The following is a 19,565-nucleotide window of genomic DNA, read 5'->3' as shown; positions in this document are numbered from 1 at the left end:
TGTGTGTGTGTGTGTGTGTGTGTGTGTGTGTGTGTGTGTGTGTGTGTGTGCGCGTGTCTGTGCGTGTGCATGTGTGTGCGTGCGCGTGTGAAATTGCGTGTATGTGTGTGCGTGTGCGTGTGTGTGCGCGCGTGTTTGTTTGCGTGTGAGATTGCGTGTATGTGTGTGCGTGTGCGTGTGTGTGCGCGCGTGTTTGTTTGCGTGTGAGATTGCGTGTATGTGTGTGTGCGTGTCTGTGAGTGTGCGTGCGTATGTGTATGTCTCTCTCTGTGTTCGCAAAAATGTCAATGTGCGATTCTTTTTCAACAGTTAGTTTAGCGTTACATACAGTCACTGCATGAGTATTTGTACCATCTATCATATGACAGCGCGCTTGATCTCCAGCACGCACGCACGAACGCGCGCGTGCACACGATTACACTAAGGTAGCGTGTGCGTGCGTGTGTGAGTGTGCGTGTGTGTGCGCGCGTGTGTGTGTGTGTATGTATGCGCGTGTGTGTGTATGTGTGCGTGTGTGTATGTGCGTGTGTGTATATGTGCGTTTATATGTGTGTGTGGGCGTGCGCGTGCGCGTGTGTGGCCGTGAGTGTGTGCGACTGCACACATTGGCAGGGAAGCGATAAGTATTTGCTAGTCATTCCACGGATAGAATAATCATAGGCTACAATGGTTAAATGGTGTCCATGCCGTGCGCACACACTAGTCAATATATACACGTTCTCCTTACAACGAAGCACAAGATGAATTCGTAATTGGATATTATGCCCCTTTGGAGTTTTTTATATCCCTTTTCTGATGCAGTGAAATGCGCGTTGCACTAGACTAAATAACTTGTTTCGTTTGAATGGTTAACTGTATAGTTATAACACTATAGAACCAGTGCTCGTGAGAGAAAAATCCAATTAAAAGCCCAATTATATGTCTAACAAAAATTCCACTTACGTTAGTAATATGAATGAATTACCGAGTGGCTGTGATAAACTGATGTGTTCTGCAGTCTCATTTATTCAGGATGTTAATACACAACTCTGCTTGGGCGTATCAACGAGATATCCAAAATGGCCGCTCTGAAAATACGTCTACGCTTCTTGTGCTCACATCACATTTACATTGTGTTTTTGATGCCAGAATACGTTATTAGTGCAGACGTGCGTAACGATTTCGTGTCATTTACCTTGAACTTGTCCCCAAGATGAGCAACATGGCAGTGAAAAATGGCCGAGTCGCCTTCTTTGACCATTACGTCATCGATTTGGTCAGTGAACTGCGGATGCCTCTCCCGTCCAGACCCTGCAAGATAAATGGAAGCAATTGTGAAAGGCGGCGCCGCCACGCTCACAACTATCACGTTACAATATAGCCACGGCAGATGAGGTGCGCACACGCGTGCCGAATACCTACATCTAGAGACGTATGGATCGACCGGGTATCGGCTGCTGCCGACAAAATGAGCGATAATAATAATAATAATAATAATAATAATAATAATAATAATAATATAGCAGCGAAAACATATTATTGGTCGTGTAATGACGCGTAATGATGGACGCTAAGTGTTTGCTTAGCTAACCAAATCGTTCTGTTATATACGCAAGTATAGAAATCAATGATAGAATTTGATTCTGCTTAATTACAACGCAATGGAATTACTCGATTCAGCCAGAGGCCTGCCACGAGCGAGCGTATAATGATTGCAACTGCGTTTTCACGAGTGGTTTTCACCGGTTTGACTAGCAGCGGCTGACGCAGACGTGCGCATCACGTGAAACTGCATTCATTCAGCGCCCGAACAACATCCTACATACAGTTTCCCCGATAGCACGGTTGCCGTGTATACACCCCGACACGCGAGCGTTGGGCGCTTAGAATTCGTCTGCTAGAATGTCGCGTTAGCGGTTTAAAGAAATAGCAGTGTAGGAGCCTATCCTCTCAGGCGACGGTGCAGTGAATGATTTGCCGCCCCCCCCCCCCCTACGCCAGCCTCTGCCGCTTCACTCGCAGTTATGTACGACGGCGTCATGCATCGTGGATCACGCCGATGGCAACACGATGAAGTGCGAACAGACTCTTTCACCATTTTGACCAGATTACCAAACCCGAGTGAGAAAGCGAGAGAGAGAGAGCGAGAGCGAGAGAGAGAGAGAGAGAGAGAGAGAGAGAGAGAGAGAGGGAGAGAAAGAGGTGAGAGAAAGAGGGAGAGCGATCCAGAGAGTGTGTGTGAGAGAGAGCGAGAGTGAATGAGTGAGTGTGAGTACGTGAGTAAGGAAGTGAGTGATCGAGCGAGTGATTTTTCAAGATTTTTATTTGTGCTAAACGAGGATAATCAAACAGTGGGAAAATTAAGCAATTATAACTTTGTGAATATAAAGCACGGGTATGGCGAAAGAACCTTGCGGTCATCAAGTCAGCCATACACTATATTTACAGTACATATTGCTTTCCAAGAGAGAGAGAGAGAGATGCAGAGTGCGAGAGAGAGTGTGTGTGCGAGAGAGACAGTGAGCGAGAATGAGGGAAAAGGAAAGCGAGCGGGAGAGAGAGAGAGAGAGAGAGAGAGAGAGAGAGAGAGAGAGAGACGAATAAATCTACGCACGCAATTCGCACAATTCGCGGCCGCGAGTGAACGTGAGAAAGCGGGTGAATTTTAATGCGGGCGGCAGGGCGGAGTGAGCCGTCGATGCTCTCAGCCTAGCCGTGAGGAATGAATAAGCACGGGGTGTCGTCGCCACGCAGACCTGATCTTCTCCTCACGCGCGAGCATAGGAAACAAGCATGTCGTTCGCAGCGAAAAATCCAAAATGGCAGAAATACGTGTAGCGCCACCTCGCGGACGCGCACCGCGTTTGCGCTTCACGGCAACAGAGATAATCGTCCAATTAGTTGGCGTATCGTTTCCCGTTCATATAATGTGATTTTAGTATCGCACGTCACTTAGTTTGTTCTTATCATCTAGAAGACGCAATCGAGCCCGTGGCTTGTGATCTCGCGTTCTGTATCTGGGACGTAACGGGCTGCGAATGGCCGCAACTATACGAGGAATATACATGATATACGAGGAAGATTTGTATGATAATTGACTAGAAATTCATTATGCAAGATACGTCGAAATTTAAATATGAAAGACTGATATATAACGTGTCGGCATGCGTTGAATGTTATCAGTTGTCTCTATGTGGTTTATTGGTGTGCATTAATTTTCGCTTGAAAGGAGTTTTTCTTAGCTTTTCGCCAAACTGTCAATTTTTAAATGCGCAGAAAGTGAAATATTTTCCGTAGAGTACTACGTTTGAATACATCTAGCCGCGTTTTAGAATCTATTGCTCGCATTAAACACCGGTCGACGTCTATAGTAGTTGGATTGGTCGGTCGTCTATGTGTAATCGAACATATATAAGTCACGCTTTGACGAGCTAACGCGCACCGCAGCTAATAAACGCGTTATCATCACTGTCTCAACCTCGTGCGGTGGATTACCGGCTCCAGAAGACAGCAAAGAATCAACTTAAACATTCGATCGTTCTGAGAAAGCACGCTTTTCGTATTTCGCCATCTTCAACGAGTCGCATGCATACACGCTTATTAACTAGTTTCAATCTCTAAGTCCCGCTCTGCGTTGGTCGTAGATTGAAAGCGCGCGCGCCCGCGTCTGTGACGTTCATGATTCGAAGAGAAATGCCGCACCGACGAGCGGATAGAACACATTTGCGGCGGGACAAAGCATTTGTGCTTTTTCACGCGTAAAACTTAATACTTTAATATTTCAGATCGCATCCACGCGCGTACGTCGATATTACGTGCGTATAGTCTGAGCGCGCGGATCCAGCGCGGTGAGAAAAACACTTGATTTTACGTGTAACATTTCAGCGAAACGCGCGCGTACATAATTTATGGAGGAGCCGAGAGCGCGTGTAATTTGCAGCGCGCCGTGAAAAGTGCGGCAACAAACTGGCGTGCCCGCTTTAACCCCCGCTTAATGCCTCGTAGCTTAGTCGGCAACTCCACACTAAGCAGTAAGTCAAAAAAGCAGCGCTACAGACTTACAACCGAGAGAAGCAAGAACACCTATCTGTAGATTTCTCCCATCCTGTTCGAATTCGTTCTAGTTTTGCGTCAAAGTAAAGGTCGATGAATGTACACGTGGCGCAGTAGGAGCTAGAACGACTATCATAACATCAGTGCATTCAGAAGCGACATCTGTGCATTTAGGAATGGAACACGCTGTTCACGGTCAGACGTTTCTATGACATGCTCTCTTGCGTAGAAGTTATTTAGTTGATATTTGTAACAAGGCTATGGATTCGGTTCCTCTCGAGAAAATTCTGTGATAACCCATAATCTCCCACGTTACCACTACGTGAATCAGTTTAAAATTCTAAGTGCATTCCGTATATATTTGTCGGGTGTACCATAGCCACACACTTACTCGTACGAAGTCCTTCGATCGTGGAAATTGATGCATTCCATATTCAACATTACCATAACCCCGCCGTCGTTAGAACTTAAAGCTCACAATGTTGCGTGCTTCATTTTAACTTGTACTGCGTTACTTTCAACTGCATCCATTGCAGGTATAAACCCGACTTATTATAAGGTCACATCCGCACACAAGCCCCCCTCTGACCGCTTACCGACATTTCAGTAATGATTAGTTTTGCCTGCACCTCACTGCCTCTAGCTCATCACGCGGTCAATAACTTACTATTCTACGAGTCTAGACTTGCACGAAATCGCAATACGACTGTAAGTGATATTGAATAGAATGTGAGGAATTACTGCTAATATCACGATGTAGTTTAAATAGAAATAATCAGTGTTCGCGCAATTATTGAAGGTAGACGCTATAGACGTCCTCCGCGAGTCGTTGATAATCAACCACGACCTGCAGCTGGAGACGTCTGGAACCCGTCTATGGAGGCGCGGTAAGGCGATGAGAACGCAGGGAGGTGGTTTCGACAGCAGGCGGCAAGAGCGAGCGTGCTACTCCGAAGCGATTTAATTAAACGAGAGAATGCAAATAACGCGAGAACACCGTCGGCATTGGTCACGAAACCACGCATGGGGCCAAGCACGCGCGGTCACGCGCAGCTGTTCGGTTAAGTACGCCCGAAGAGCTGGGGTTGGAGACCTTCGGTCCGAGAGAGAGAGAGAGAGAGAGAGAGAGAAAGAGAGAGAGAGGGAGGAAGAAGCCCGGGCAGAAATGGCCGCTTGACCGCCTTTAGTTCACGATCGACGTCTTCTGTAATCAGTTGCTGTGTAAGGCAACAGCCCGCGCTCGCAATTAACGAATCGGTGCGTGGCCCAGCACAACGTCAAGTACGTGCGCTCGCGTACTAATGCTGTATGTAGGTGGTGTCTGGAGTGTAGAGGCAACCGCCGCACAACCCGTGCAGCCGCCTGTATTGTTTCGTATACGCGGCTGCTAATATTGCGATGTTACCATTAGGAATTTTGCGATGCCATTATCGCTGGTGAAGTACACGCTCACGCGACGATGAATATTGTCGGCTGAATCGAGCTACCGAAATATATATGCCAGGGTCATATAATAGCTTCGGCTAATATTTTGTTTACTGTGTCATATATTCTATGCTTTCCATAAGTGCATATCCATCCGCAGCGCGTAAACCACACTCTTTCGCCTGCGACCCACACATCCTGTGTAATTGTGTATAGCGAGTGTCCTATCGACTTTAATCAACATGAGAACATAAGCGGTAAGAGAATACGTGATAAGTATACTGCGTGTGACGCGGCATGCCTATACACACTATTGTCCTGTGCACTCGCGATAGCGCGGACTGCATTCGTACGTTGAGAAAGAGCCTCTGAAAAAGAAGAAGGGGCGAGATGATCGCAAGATCGCACGAGTGCTAATGCATCCTTTTCGATTTCTTCGATTAAACATTTATAGTATTACGGCTACGTACACGGTATATGAACAGGAAATGAGTTTTCGCGTTCTGCACCTGCGACCATTTGCAATCGCGCCACAACAAAACGGCGACATGCCGCGCTACGAGTTTATTTGAATCGGCGTAGGTAGCTTCATTCATTTAGAGTAGACAATAAAAGTTGTGCTCTGATTATAAACGACCCGATGCCGTGCATTCGTACACAACTTAACGCGCAATATACAGGCTTTTCAGGAAGAATTCTCTACTTCAGTGCTCGGAAAATTGCAACCGAGTTTTCGCAAATAGGCTCCATTCAATTATAGAGCCTAATCATATTAGACGGGGCTTAGGTGTAAATTCTTATTGATTCTTTTTAGTCGGAAAGAATGCGTGAATGCAAGATCTCGTCGAATCCTTATTTACCACGTCGTGTGGCAGCATTGTCGGTTATTCCGCGGCTTTCCATCGCTATGCGCTCGGGCGTCGGCGTGGGCGGCGAACATCTCAGTGTATAACGACGGGAAACCCTCGCGGGGACTGACTACACGTGGCAAGCAGCGTTGTAAATAAAGCGGACATCAAAGCGGACGATGCGTACGATATGAGAGCCAGCGCAGCGCAGCGTTTAGAGGCGGCCAAGCGTGCGTACGCACGACGGTCCGTTATTCACGACATTATAATACTCGGCGATTATTACAACACACGCACGCAGTCTGAACATCGGATGACAGAGGAACGGCGACGCGCTAAATAATGGCTGGTTTCGTTGGCGAGAAATTGCATTCATCGCTCGTGACGTGTTTGCCAGTTTATCTCTCTAACGCCCCGCGGAATTGAAACTCAAGTCGTGAAAACGCGCGCAGTCATTGGGTATTATGGGTCGTATTACAACCGTCATCACGGTCAATGCAGCGCGTTCTCGTTTGGTGGTGCAAGCAATCGCTGCAGTCCAGAACATTTTATGGGAAGCTTTGCGACTGGTTGCGAATTCGATTTCGAACATACGCGTGTGTTGGCACGAAGCGAATCAACGTTATACTTACAACCATTACTTCCCTTTGTCAAAGGCATTATACTCAGTGTAGCTTCTGTTATCCTAATTGATAAATATGTCACTGACCCCTCTGTACGACAGCAAGATGTTGCTATTAGATATTGATCATGATTTAGTTTCATCTACATATAAATACTTAAACACATTACGCGAAGTGCGGTAAGTGAGCTCAGAACCATAATGACGTCAACGTAAGTGCGGACAGACACTGCGAGATGCATCTATGAACTCGCAAATACCGCTGCGGAATGCATGAAGAACCAGTGGACAAGAGATGCGCGATTATAGGGCCTAGCGTATATACTGCTCGCAGATGTAATTTCCATACATTACGACGCTATTTTCAATATCGGATTTCCTCTCGTAGTGTGTGTGTGTGTGTGTGTGTGTATGTATAATTGCGTTACACACTGATCTGTAGCTGCCATGCTGACATTCGGCGTCGGCGTACATACATACACAAGATTACCCCGCATCCTGAGCCACCACGTACAGTGTTAGCATGCAGCTATTGCAGCTATACGTACGAGAGCCGCAATGTGTCTAGCGACGAGACGAGAAACTCGACCATCGTCGACACCGTGACCCGAATATTCTTCGAATAGTTATTATATATAGCTTACAACTCGCATATACATGCAGCCAACCCCGGCAGTTTGGTTTGGTCAGTGCCTTTGCTCTTTTGAGCCGTTGGTTTCTTGGATAGAATTGCAGATTGATGGTTATCCGCACTGCATTTCTCAGCCGACAAGATTGCATGAATGCATGACACAGCATTTCCTCAAAAAGCAAGTATCTTTTATGAACCCCAATATATTCATTTTTATTCCTCACTAAAAGACCCTCGGCAGAAAATGCGCAAGACTGATACGGTCTGTGCTACTCGACTCCCTCTAGATGCCGCGCACGAAGCTAATCTATTTTCTTAACGCCATCACTGTTGATTAACTCTAACCACTAGCTAGTCGGCGATTGAGAAGGCTTTGAAAAAAACATTTTTAGGGTTTTGTTCGAAACTTGACCGTCGCTGAAATGGACATCTGATGGCCTTAGTTTTGACCTAACGTCTTTGTGCCGATGTCATCCCGAATATTTACGAGCAGCAACCCGAACATTGCCGAAGCAGTGCGCGTGTGAATTGAGACAACGTTCTTACACGAGATTCCCAAATGGATTACAACAGCGCTATTACACAGCTGGTAATATACACAGGCGAAGGCAGATCCAAGTGCAATAATGCATGACCTTCCTGTTAAAAATGGATCCTCATCGCCACGAATGTTTGTCAGACGATAAAATATATGGACACAAGGTAATATATGGTATATATGGTAATATAAAGACATTCAGCGACGATCCTCTTGATAATAAATAGCGATGTGACATGCCATATGGGAGAGGATAAATGCTATGTTGTTAAATCCGGGCAATAATATTTTAAAAATGACGAGCGCTATAGGCTCCTTATGCAATGCTTAAACTAACCTACTTGACGAAAATCGTATACAGGCGAAATTCAATTACCTCAGATTTTCTCGTCTGAATGTTTCATAGATTGTGCTAGCTGATAATCGAGTTGTATGAAAACGTGTAATGTGGTATAAATAGTTAACCAGAATCTATAATTTTAAATAATTGAGTCGATAATTAAATCATCATTTTTGGAGCAGACGGAAGTTAATGAGATTTGCGAAATTCATTTGGGCGCATCATAGGCTTTAGTTCCTAGATAATGCCTGCCACATGGACTCATGACATCGTTACTGAGACAGGTATGAAATCCAAATTCAACAGCAATTAATACAGTAGGAACTCAGCAGTCGTGAATCCCATATTTTAGTATGATATCTACATCTGATTATGTTGTACCTACCTTTACAACATGTAGCGGTAAAGGAAATTTAGTAGTGATAGTTTTAAAGTTTTAGTTTTAGTCTTTATTTAATACCTATCTTAATATAGTGACTCGATTTCAAGAGCGATTTCGGACCACGTCTAATGACAATACTAGGTTAGTACAGTGTGCACAGTCTGTGATACAAGGTTAAACGAATTAGTATAATAAGCATCAGTAAAATAAAATGAAAAATAAGTACAAATAACATTCAATTGAAGAGGAATTCGGTATATAAGAATCACTATACCTAACCAGCCTTCCGTCCATTAAAAAAAGAGTGAAAACAATTGAATTTTGTTCACTGAAACATTTCGTTTACTGTGGATATCACTTACCGTACTGCTTGGCGCTCCACACAAACTATCATTTAATTGGTTTTGGTCATTTAAACGACCAGAATACTGCAATCAACCCGCTCTACGCAGGAAGGCAAAAAATTGGTGATTACGACATGGCAACCCTCTCCATAATTGGCAGCCCAATTACTGTTCGCAGAACAAGATAATGTTCTAGTGCCACACGGCGAGACGTAGCTAACTAAATAAATAAAGTCTCCCACACACTCTCATCATATCCTCTCATCGCACCGACCAAATTCAATGAACAACAACCTAACGGCCGTGTCGTAATGATTGCGCAGGGGCTTACTTCGTTCGTGACGTTATCAAATTGATTGCGTTATTCTGGTAAAGTGATTCCCCCGTTATATCTCGAGAACAGGTACAGAATCGTAAGACTTTAGGGCGAACTCGGCGTTATTGTCTGCAATCATAGAAAGCCGCGCAGCTGGCAACAGCCGCCTGAATGCTAAGCAGAAATTATTGCAATTGCAACCTAATTATTTTCGCTCTTAAATGTGTCCTCGGGGAAACCAAAAATCACGGAGAAGTAGACGCTCCATGTTTGTGAAAGGAGACAAGTAAAGAAGGAAATTGTGAATGATAATTGTGTCTGCGTGAAATTGAAATCAAGGGACGAATACCGTACGCGAGAATGCAGTTAAGTTAAAACTTTAAAGGCAAACATATTGGCGGCAAATTATTTCCCGTGTAATCGAACAAACGTCAAACGGCGTGGCGAAAACGTACCCACAAGAAACGCAGCGCGGACGCTAAATAATGCATAGTTAGAACAGAAGTTTTAATTAGCGAATAATTTGAGAATAATTTACTCTGCATGGTAAAAAAAAATACGGATCTAACGTGGAACGCCATTGTGACGTCCTGCCACGTTCCACCATGTGGCTGTCGGGAGAATTGCGAGGCCGGATGAGAATCAATGCGTGCGACGTTTCAACTCGAATCGTAATGGCTACGTAAGGGGTTTATTGCATTACGACAGTCGTATAGGACTCCGTCACGGACTAAATTCACGCTCGTAGTAAGTAAAGCGAAGAGAAGCAGAATTAAACGCTGCGACGACGGTTGTCTTTGCAAAGAACCAACATTGCCTGCATAAGACCGCGTAGTCTCATCAAAATCCCAATCCAGCTATGGAAAACATTTCACTGATTATATGTCATTAGATATTTGTCCGCTTTCTGTCTTAGCCTAAGTGATATCTGACTATCAGGAAATAGTTAAGGATATCCTACTAACTTTACTTTACTACTACTACTACTACTACTACTACTTAACTTTACTACTAACTAACTTTAGGAGCTACCTAGACAGTAGAGAGCTACATAATAATAGCTTGCTGATTACGAATTATCCGCACCAGGAAACTGAGTATGTCCATATATATATATATATATATATATATATATAAGTCGGATTATTCTCTTTTTTTTTATCTATAACAACTGAATATCGTGCATATTAAGAATTTTCTAATATATATATAATTATATATATATATATATATATACATTTATTTATTTATATATATATATATATAATTTAAATATCATGCGAACTACAATGCGACGATTGCCCCCACAAGTTCTGAAAGGATTGCTGGACGAATAGAATAAGTATACTTTGTTTCTCAGATACAGTCGATCCACTAATGTAATACACCACATATCAGGGCAGGTCATTATGGCGGTGATACTATTCTGCCCAAAAGCGTGTACGCTTGATAGTTACGCGATATGGCCACCCAAATGTAGCAAGGGTCTCACCCTGAGATACAATTTGAGGTATTCGCAATATGTAAATAATGTCACGGGGGTATATGTACACGAGAGATTCAATCGAAAGGTCCAAGTATCTGAGCTAGCGCTGATGAATTGATAATGTACGCATGCATACGTGTCTACGTAAGTATGTTGATGGCGTATAGTCACTCCATTATTTATATGCAAAGTTCATGTGCTTCTTGAAATGATAATTGCGACCCTAATAAATTATGCACAATTTAACTTCAAGTGCACATTAGATTGCCACACGAATATTACACTCCATTTTCAAAATACTGTTCTACCCACCCATTCATCCATCCGTTCATATATCCATCCAACCACCTATTCATCTACTCCATTCCAACATCCATCCAAGCCCACCCATTCATCCATCCATCCAGCCATCATCCGTCTGTTCGCGGTCCGGTCGTCAGTTCGTCCGTCGTCGTTCGTCCGCCCGCCCCGGTTCTTTCCGTCCAATCATCCATCCATCCATCCATCCATCTATCCATCCATCCATCCATCCATCCAATCTCATCCATCCATCCATCCATCTATCCATCCATCCATCCATCCATCCCATCCATCCAAATCCACCATCCATCCATCCATCCATCCATCCATCCAATCCATCCATACCATCCATCCTCCATCCATCCATCCATTCCATCCATCATCCCTCACATCCATCCCCGCCTTATTCCGTAATCCCTCACCATTCGTTCCGACCGTATCCGCCCACAATCCATCCATCCATCCATCCATCCAGTCATCATCCATCATCCATCCATCCTCCATCATCCATCCATCCATCCATCCAATCCATACCCATCCATCCAATCTCCATACCTCCATCCATCCATCCATCCATCCTTCCATCCATCCATCCATCCATCCATTCCATCCATTCCATCCATCCAATCCATTCCATCCATCCATCCATCCATCCATCCATCCATCCACCCCCATCCATCCATCCCATCCATCATCCATCCATCCAATCCATCCATCCATCCATCCATCCAATCCATCCATTCATCTATTCATCCATCCGCTCCATCCATCCATCCATCCATCCATCCATCCATCCAGGCCATCCAATCCATCCCATCCATACCATCCATCCATCCATCCATCCATCCATCCATCCATCCATCCATCCATCCATCCATCCATCCATCCATCCATCCATACATACATACATACATACATACATCCATCTATCTGTCAATCCATCTATCCGTCAATCGATCGATCAATTGATCTCAACTCTATTGGCGTTGACAGTAAAGACTGTTCATCATCAGAGATATGCTATATATCCTGATTAAACGAAATCTAATTAACTTAATTGCTAATTTCCTAATTGAAATTTGCAAATACACACCTAATTAGCATCACAAATGAGCATACGAAGATCGTGTTAATATTATATCATCATCGTGATTTTAGCTCTTGTCCCTGTACTGCATTAACGTGAGGATGCCCATCGTAGTGTGATCAACATCAAAGCACACGTCTTGATAATTATGCAAATAGCAAGGCCCCCTTGCTCCCTGCGCAAGACTTCATTATATAGTCGCCAATACCCGCACTATACTTAACTTGTCCATATATTGAAGTAACTCTGTATTCTTTCATGCCATCGACATGGTATAATGTTTTGAGTGAATGCTTGCAATACTATATTTCGACACAATCACGCATGGAAATGTATTTAACCGAATCTCTATGCAGATTTCATACATTAATAGACTAGTACTGCGCCGTGAGAATCGATCATTATCTAGCTATTCATGCCTGGAACGTGTCTACACGATGCAAATCTTCTCCTAAAGACGAGTTAAAAACCGATCAGTAAAACCGAAATCCATTCGTCTGTCTAAAAGCTCTCTAGCGCTTACAATGCTCGTTGGCATGATCGTGACACGCTAAAAGATGCGGAGTGCAAAGCTTGTCGCGAAGAACGTCATCGGATCAATTTAGAGTCGACTGGCGATATAGTCGTCGGTTTCATTTTAGAGAAAACTCGATGACGGAGAAACTCGGGTGATACTCGTAGAGTTATAATCGGTGATTTACGTCGGGTGCTATATAAGGCAGTGTTTAACAATGGTCACGGAATAACGGCGTACACTTGTAGCAACAGGCATTGTCCCTTAATTTCGAAAAAATGCCTCGTGCGGTTACTCATTGCGGCTGTACATCTGCCGTTATTAACGTAGACGATTAGAGATTACATCTGCCATTATTTAGAGGCTACATCTGCCGTCTTAGAGGCTACATGTTTAATCTACATCTGCCGTGATTTAGTTTGTGAGGTTACGAATTCGACATCAAAATGTTCGTCGTATGCGGAATCTTGTAATGTCATTTAGAACTAGAGCACTCGGAGAGCACAGACCTCCGCCAAGGCAGCTGAATTCTCTCAATGTGAAATTTTTAATTAATTAATTAATTAAATGGAAAAATTAATTAAATAATTAATTGGATCCGGATTAGTGCGAGCGTGCAAGTGGGGGAGGACTGTGGTTGCCCCTTTGCCTGTGGTTGCGTGTTTGTAAGTCTACAGCCAGTGCACCTAGCGGAAGTGAACTGAAACGTGCATGTTAACAAACCCACAAACCCACAAACACACAAACCAACACTCAAACACACGCCGGTGAAAACATAACCCCCGCCAAGCCCCTGGCGGAGGTAATTATGTCATTGATTTCTAATGTTTTTATTTCTTATGTCAATTATTGTTTCATTGTAGCATATACAGTAAACACCCGCATAAAAGAACCCGTGATTTTCTGTATCAGGCTGAAGTGGTTTTTATATATATAGTACATAGTGAGAAATCAGCCTAAATGAGGTTCTTAAAGAGGTTCTTAATTTGTGGGGGGGGGGATATTGTGTACATTATCGTACTATACAATATTGTATAGTTTCAGAAAATATTCACACCATCCTCCCCCTCAATCCTTTGTATCGTCAAAATCAAGCCCTAACATTTACTGGAAAATGAGGCAAAATACCCCCTGGAAAATCCAATCCTCTTGTGAGGAGGTATTAATATTATCTGGTTGGTTATTATGTTGTTGGTTTCTAATGGTGTAGCACACATACTTGGATTGCCCCAGTTTGCTCTAATTTTCGGCATTTATTTTATATTAGAGCCTGTTTAATTTATCAGGCTGAAGAGGTTCTTATATAATAGGTGCTTTATTGGTCCAATTTGAACCTGGCGGTTCTTAAAATCACGGTTTTTTTTATGCGGGTGTTTACTGTAATCGTTGTCTATGTGTGACACTCCAGTAAACGCCTACGTGTATCTACAGTACGCTGCATAAACGCAATTGAATTGTGATTACTACATGTATCACCGACATGTTGTTCCAGTTTTTACGCCAAACATATACTCATACCTGACGTACCACCATTAAACATGGCGGAACCTCTGAATGCCGAATAGCAAAAATCGCTGCCACACGACGCCCACAGTACGAAACGCAAACATGTCTGTAGGGAAAATTCTGTTGAGAAAATTTCGGTAAATAAAGATCTTTGTGTGACGTCTCCACGTGTTAGTAGGATATGACACAGCTCACTCGGAAACAAATGTCCGTAACAAATAATATATCCGCAGGAGAACGAGATTCAATAGGAAAAGATGTTCGTAGGAAACATGTCCTTGGAAAATGATCATCGTATGAGACTTCGATCGGAAACATCTCCATACGGTACAAGTCCTCGTGCAAGCATCCACCATGTTCTGGGAAATATCCGCGTTTGCGAATCAGAGGATCTAAAGCCTCTAACGTTGATAAGCGTGTTTGAATGAATGATATAGCCACTATAGGAACTTTACCTCATAGTTAAACGCGTGAGGCAGCTACAACCCTCATGGAGAGCTGAAAGTTCATGGAAAGCATACAATAAGAGGTTTTGTATGACGAATGCCTCCAGCAATAAGATTTCCAACCTCCAATAGCAATTTATCGACCGCCTTGTGTGGCACATCTAAAAGTATTTCAATTATATAAATAATCGATCACTTTTTAAACCGATGCGCACTGTAACGATTAACTCGATCTTTCAAACTATTAACCCATATATGACTCTCTAGGACACTCCGATATTTGTACTGCAAATTGTGTAATTGTCCTATTGTCATCATGCCCCATGCTCCGGTGCACTTCACTCGTTTTCTGCCGTGGATATACTTTTTTGTTATCCCTTCAACATGTCTCAGAGCATGAGACCCTTCTATAGCTCATATCCTTCTCGCTATGAGTGTAGATGTCCTAAGAGGACAGCCATCCGTAATTGCGCTGTAATAGGTTATTAAATGCGAGTTTCCATACTTATAAGCTCTCGTCGCGCGATTAGACACGTGTACAGGCAATCCGTAGTGGCAATTATACACGCGTGTAAACAAAATCGAGATTGAGACGTTTCGAGTGCAAAAAAAACACCACACACGCATGCTTGCACGCGTGTACGTGCATGTACATCGGCCGTGAACTGCCGTGAAGTCCCAAAATAACGTGCAGACGCCTGCCAGTGTCAGCACGCGGCGTGCGTGCGTGCCAGGCAGGGCTAACATCTGTGCACTTATTTTAATTACTCCGCAAATTCACAGGCCCCGTATAGAAAACCTTTGTTATGAGCTGCGCACGACAAGCTCGGCGAATCCTCGCTGAAATATCGGCGTCAGGCGATCCAGCGCGCGAAGCTTATAGGAAGACAATTTCCTGCTAGAGCAACTGCATCGTGCCGAGTGGATCCCCAGCAAATGCGCGTTCAAAACAAAGTCGCTATACATCCGGACCGATTGCAGCAATTATAGCGATTAATCCGTTAGTCAGTCTTCCGACCGGCAAACGCCCGCTCGCCCGCCCACCCACCCCTGCCGCCGTGAAACGACGTGATTTGATTGAAGTGTTAATTATTTAAAACATGTCCCGGAGAGATCCGCTAACGATGTACGGATATTAATTGCCGAGAGAAGAGTATCTTATGAGCAGGGGGGGGGGAGGGCGTTCGCTGCGATGGGTTCGCCACGTTGCGATATAGTGAGAGCCGATGTCACGTGATTTAATAACACCTACGTTACTGCGTTTATTCAGGAAAACTCTTTTTGTTATAGCACTTCTGCTGTACCTTCTCTACATTCTATATACAAGGCGGTTCTCGCGTTCCTACTCTCTCACTCTCTCTCTCTCTCTCGTTCGCTCTCTGTCTTTCCCTCTATCTCTCTCATATTCGCTCTTTCTTTTGTGTTCTCCCGCTCTCGTTATCTCTCCCTCTCTCGTTCTCTCACTCAAGCTGTCTAAGACTTTCGTTCTCTCTACATGTCTCTCGCGCACGCTCTACCCCTCGCTGTTTCTCTCATTCTCTACTTATTTTTTCCCGTCCCTTCTCCGTTGTCTATCTCACTTGTTTTTCCCTCTTTACCGTCTCTGCCTCGCGTTCTCTTTCTCTCTCTGTCCCTATCTCGTCTTCACTCTGTCTATTTCTGTCTACTTTTTGTCAAACCCCGTGCGGTGACTATATATAGTCATATATATAAGGACATTGCGATTTTCGCATTTACGCGGTTTGTTTAAAGTAAGTCGGTCGGTTCTGACGACCGTATGGGAGAAGCTATATCTCCACAGAAGCGCCCCGTTTCCCCAAGAGTATTGGCCATGATTCTAGCGCGTCGGTGCGCTCAACTTTTAATATCCATTCGGACGCCAAGACACCATCAAGCGTGACGGGTTTAGCCGTCGAAATCACCCTGCGAGCAGAAATAGAGAGTGGACGAAAATTGTCGCGTTTCCACCTCAACGATTAGACGCCGACAAATTTGTTTAGTTACATTCCAAAAGCAAGAAACCGTTCTTTTATTTATGCTCGCTTGCTATTTACCCGAATTTGATGTAATATTGACATGTTTCAAGAATTTATGTGTCCAACTCCAACGCGTGTTAATCAATCGTACCATAACATCCATCGCTCAAATTACATCGACCTCGTAATTTCTATACCACACTATGCTTCGGCTAAAACGTGGAATAAATCTTTACCGTGGAAAGCGCAGGGAATCAGTTCAGCATGAGATATACGCATAAAATATATCCAGGAAATTTAAAAATGGACGACTCAAATAGGAAAATGGAACACTAAGACGCAAGCGTCCCTCGAAAGTAGGATCACACATGACGAACACTTCCACTCGTATAATCAATGCGGTTTATTTTAACAGTAGTATAATTATATATATATATATATATATATATATATATATATATTGTAAGCGGCTACTTCACGTCTTACAAGAAGTGCATAGAAATGTTAACACTTATAATCAGAAGAACAAGAGAGTGTAGACAGTGCCACGAAAGAATAGATTTATTACAAGAAAGCTCTTGCAGTAATAGAATGATCGCACGATAGTACAAGAAAAGGTGCTGACAAGATAGTGCAAAATTAAGTGCTTCTCTCAAAACAGCTATAAAGAAACTACGTTACGAAATATAAGGAAGAATCTGTTAGAAGAGATAGTTTACGATAAGGGAGAGTACAAAGTAAATTAAGATATATAGTAGTAAAACCCCCAAGCCAACGCGTAGAACAACTTACGCACTGGAGACGACGAACACACACGCAGCAGACACAGAACGAGACTATTACTCGCTTCGAGTTGTCTTATATATACGCTCTTAAATTAGTCTACACGAATCCATTTCCAAACAAGAACTCATTATTTGTTAGCCAGTCGGGCGTCAGAGGGAGAGCCTAGCAGAGTTCCCTTTTAGAATAAATCTCTAAATAAACAGCTTGGTTATATATGCCGGGGGGTATATACCCGCTGGGTATATGCCGGTAATTAATAGGTTTACGCATAGCCGGATAGCGTGCCGAGCGCACACTCTCGAACGCTCCCAATTCTCCAGGCAGGGGTGAGCCCCTATTGTCGAACATCCCTCCGGAGGAGTCCGGCCACTGCACGGCTCGTGTGCAAAATTCGTGTATAAACAAATGTTGATACCACGCCTAAACCCCAATGCCTGACCGTCGCAGACTGCAACCGGCAGTTAGATGCGATATGATATGACTACTAGGCACTTTAATTTAATTTAATTTTTTTTTTTTAGGGTTAGGGTTAGGGTTTAGGTTAGGTTTAGGGTTTAGGTTAGGTTAGGGTTAGGGTTAGGGTTTTTTTTTTAAGTGCCTAATAGTCATATCCTAAGTGCCTAGTAGTCATATCATATCGCATCTAACTGCCGGGTGCCGCAGACTCGTGTTTCGCACATTCCATTACCCATCATTGCTGCCAAGTCAGTCATTACAAGAATAACTCTGCTGGCATATGTAATCTTAAAAGGAGTTGTATTCTAAAAGTTATGTAAACTTATTTAAAACATGTAAACTCCGTGTCTACAATATATATATATTGTATACTATTATTGTAGCGTATTATTTAATTATATAGTAGTGAGGATCCATACAAGTACAGGAACACTATATACCAACGATCTATACACAACGCGAGTGAAGCTGTCATCGTTCATCGGTGTTTTGGCGACGAACGTATCTGTGCCTAATTCACTTGCCAACATCCAAGTGCATAAAATTGTCACTTAATACAAAGTACAATGTTATAAGTTATGGCTATTTAATTTCCAGAGACCCTATCGATAGGTATGCCATCGAGTACAGCAATATCAGTATGGTCTATGGGAACTGCCATTGACCACAAGTATCGAAGATATACGTGGAGATGAGTTACGCGTTGTAATTGGCATCACATTCTCACTCTCGTCTAAGCTCGTTTAAATACAGTATCAACTCAGCGCTCCAGTACCGTGGTTATTGCATACATATAAATCATTACCAAAGCAATTGAATACGTAAATGTATGAATTCAGGCAGGAATGAGCGAAGAAATATGTAAGCCATTCCGCTATTAAAAACGCTGCCACGCACGCACGCTATACTTTTCATTCACTACTTACCGGCGTTACACGGAATAATAAAAATAGGAACAACTTGTAGAGCAAATTCTAACATATATTTACCCAATTCTAGAGATAAAATCATAAGAGAGAAAGAAAATATAAAGGGGTAAAAAATATTTTGGCAAAAACAGTTTAACAGATCCCATGATCCTATTTTGTCAAATCTACACATTTGTATGGTCAATAAACGTTTTTGTACTTCATAACGAACTCTCCATCTGGCCCCGTTTAGCCGTAAATGACTGTTTTCAAGTGACCTCTGAGGTCAACGGAACCTAACCCACGGCCCTCCCTGGGTAAACTTACCCCTGTGGACCAACCATCTGGTCGCCTTAACCTAACAGACAAACAGACAAACAATCATCGCAAAATATTAGTATAGATAGATTACAAAGCAAAAGTAAAGCACAAAGCGCCCGCGACAGCTGTGCTGTTATGAACTAAAAATGTCTACGCGAGATCAAAGTGAAAGGTCGTGTTGCCGCCTGTAATCTGGTATTACCATCGGAGTATTCCCATTAGTCGTGTCTGCTGAATTTTCGACGTTACGTACTTGCGTAATGTAATACTAACAATCGCTTATGGTGCCAGTGAACATGAC

Source organism: Priapulus caudatus, unplaced genomic scaffold (genome assembly GCF_000485595.1).
Source record: "Priapulus caudatus unplaced genomic scaffold, Priapulus_caudatus-5.0.1 Scaffold19, whole genome shotgun sequence".
NCBI lineage: Eukaryota > Metazoa > Priapulida > Priapulimorpha > Priapulimorphida > Priapulidae > Priapulus > Priapulus caudatus.
The sequence above is the reverse complement of the archived record's forward strand: the minus strand, read 5'-3'. Positions refer to the sequence as shown.